Raw genomic sequence first — 3,364 nt, forward strand, 5'->3', positions numbered from 1 at the left:
TTATTTATTTTATTTATTTTATTTATTTCATGCGATTTTATGGGATCGATTTGATATTTGAACAATTGTAAAGAAAAGCCAAAAAAAGTTGAGCCAGAATTAGAATCAAATTTATTTATCAAATATTATATCTTTACACTAATACTTTTTAAACATACAAAATATAGAATACTAGCGAATCAGAATATTACAAAACCACAAGGATTAAAGCACATGAACGATTTTCCCTGGTGAAAAATTTTCTCCTAAAACTCGTGTCCAGTAACAATTTTCGTCCATGGAGAACTTGTCAAAAAAATAGTTTTTTTTTTCTTTCTTAAAATGTTGAGTTTAAATAATTTTGCATTTGGATAGCATTTTTCACCAGGTAGTTTTTCTCTTACAATTCCTCTATATACACATTTAAAAAAGGACGCTCTTTCATATTCTTAAATGTACCCTTAACAATATAAAAGGAAAACGCACGTAATTACGTTAATACTAAACGTTGGACTGAAGGATTTACCATAAATTTTCTCTCGAATTTTCATGCATATCGCTTTAAAATTTTTGAATCGCCATAAAAATAAATGTATTTTTTTGTTTTTTTTTTACAAAAAAAATTATATTTAGATGTTCATCAAGTATTTTCCAATAGCCATAAAATACGAATTAAAAACTTTTTTTAAATATTACCCCATAATTTTGTTTTATATTGCCCCCAAGAAAACCTATGAATGAAAAATTGGATTTTGCGATTTTTTGGCGCTAATTGTGTTTTTTTTTGTGGTTTTTGAATGCAGATTTTCAACTTTTTTCAACTTTTCAGTTAGATGGACGTAATAGTCAATTAAATTAAACAAAAGTAATGGTTTAAAACATACATTATTATTTGTAACAATATTCTCTTTAAATAATGCCCGAAAGTTGCGAATTTTCTGAAATATTCAACTTTTTCTCCACTTTTTACTTACGGCAAGGTAATACTTAATACAATTAAACAAAAATAATTGTTCAAACAAATTAGAGACCATAATAATTTGCTTGAACAGTTATGTTTGCTAAATTGCATTTATTATTAGCTCACTTTAAGTGGAAAGTTTAGAAAAAGTTTGAAAAAACCGAAGATTTCGAACTTTATTCAAAGAGGATTTCATTAACAATAATAATGAATTGTTTAAACAATTAATCTTCTGAATTTGAATTAATTATTGACTCACACTAAATTTGGACAAAAAAGTGGACAAAAAATGGAAAATTAAAAAAAACAGGTACTTTCTAGCATTATTCTAACAGAATATTATTTTAAATAATAATTAATGGTTTAAACAATTACTTATGTTAACTTTAATTGATTCATGCCTCACTCTAACTGTAAAGTTGAAAACAAAATTAAAAATTTCAGAAAAACCAGTTATTAAAAACCGCAAAAAAAAATTAGCGCCAAAGTCGCAAAACCCAATTTTTCACTTATGGGTTTTTTTAAACCATATAAAACAAACTTATGGGGTGATATTTAAAAAGTGATTATTCATTTGTATTCTATATCTAATTGTCAAGAGAAACGTTAAATTCTAACCCGGTCCACTGAATATTAACGATTCTGAATAAAATTGTCAAAAACGTATTTTTTATGGAAAATACGTGTTACTTCATATTGGACTTGCGAAAACATTAAATTAAATGTTTTAAAATGTTTTTTTGTGGATTCTAACAAATTTGTAAGAGATATGAATGCAAATTCGAGAAAAAAAATTTCCAATACATTTTTGGACTCATAAAATACTTTTCGTCAAATCTCTGTATGTACTATTTTTCAACAATCTCACCTAGTAGTGGAAATCTTGTCAAATTGGACTGTATTGAGCACTATGGCATTATTAATGACTTTTTACACTTCAATTCGAGCCATTATCACTTCTCAATCTGGATTAATCAAATCGCAAAGCGAATAATTTTTTCTCCAGTTTTAGCCTCCGGGTTTTCAACTGTTTAAAGTTTTAAATTCTAATTCTATTTACTTTCTCTGTTGTATAATATATTCTCTCTTTTTTGCATATAATTTTTGGCTGTTCATATTGGTTTTCTATTCCTGAGAAAAAGCGAATTCTTATTCGTCCTAAAATACGCGATCAACCTTCGATTCCTGAAAGAAAGTTTCAAAATTCAAATTTAATCCAAGAATCTGAAAATACTTTGGGGGCCATCCATAAATTAAGTTAAAAGTTTTTTTGATGGGTTGTATTTTTTCTTTTTGTCAATTTGTAAAAAACTATCCATAAAAATAAAGCTTTTTTGCAACGTTTTAAATTACTACTATCCGCAAAATCATTTAATAATTTTTAAGTTTATTGGATTAAATTAAAACATTTGAAAAGATTCCAAAGGATTTCAGAGGATTTTCAAACATTTCTAAGGATTGGGAATATTTTACGGAATTCAACATCGGATTCAACTTCGCAGGATTTGAAAAGTTTCGAAAATTTCAAGGTATTTCAAAACATTTTTAAAAATGTCAAAAATTCTAAATAATTTTGAAAAAATTAAAGAATTAACATAATTGAGGACACTTGAAAAGTTTCCAAGAAATTTCAAAAGATTTCCAAATATTTCAAAGGATTTTCTAGGAATTCCAACGTATTTCATCAGATTTTTAGGGGTTTTATAATATTTTAACGGACTTTCAGTGAATTTATTCACAAAATTTAACGGATTTCAAATATCTAAAGAGATTTTTAAATATTCCCAGGAATTTCAATCGATTTCAAGAAGTTTAAGACATTGCAAAGGATTTAAAAGATTTTAGTGGTTTTGAAAAGTTTTCATAGAATTTTGTGGAGCTTTGAGAAACTGCAAGAGATTTTTAAGATTTGAGGGAATATTAAAGGATTTTATCATATTTATAAGAAATATCCAAGAATTTATTCAGATTTTGAAAATATTGCAAGGGATTTCAGAGAATTTCCAAATATTTCAAAGGATTGGGAATATTTTAGGGTATTAAAAAAATATTCTAAGGAAATTTCAAGAAATTAAGAACATTTTAAGAAATATCAAAATTAACTTCGCAGGATTTGAAAAGGTTTCAAAGGATTTTAAAAATTTCAGTTTTTTTTTAACATTCCAAGGAATTTTCAGCAGCTTTGAAAAAGTGTATGGAATTTCAAAGGTTTGGAAATATTTTTGGGATTCTTTAGGGATTTTATAATATTTTAATGAAATATCCAAGAATTTATTCAGATTTTGATAATATTCCAAGGGATTTTAGAGGATTTTCAAATAATTCAGCGGATTGGGAATATTTTAGGGTATTAAAAAAATATTCCCAAAAAATTTCACGAAATTAAGAAAATTTTAAGAAATATCATCAAATTTAACTTTGCAG

The 3,364-nt window shown here is 25.9% G+C and overlaps 1 protein-coding gene across 3 annotated transcripts in view; it reads right to left on the bottom strand.

Moving 5' to 3' along the window:
* Positions 1-839: 839 nt before the first annotated feature.
* LOC117170559 (PP2C-like domain-containing protein CG9801) overlaps positions 840-3,364 on the bottom strand; it is a 44,286-nt gene continuing 41,761 nt past the window's right edge. For all 3 annotated transcript variants that reach the window (XM_033357389.1, XM_033357390.1, XM_033357388.1), the window contains one exon: positions 840-2,125. The gene's annotated coding sequence lies outside the window, so the exon portion shown is untranslated. The remainder of the gene's footprint in view (positions 2,126-3,364) is intronic.

Source organism: Belonocnema kinseyi, chromosome 4 (genome assembly GCF_010883055.1).
Source record: "Belonocnema kinseyi isolate 2016_QV_RU_SX_M_011 chromosome 4, B_treatae_v1, whole genome shotgun sequence".
NCBI lineage: Eukaryota > Metazoa > Arthropoda > Insecta > Hymenoptera > Cynipidae > Belonocnema > Belonocnema kinseyi.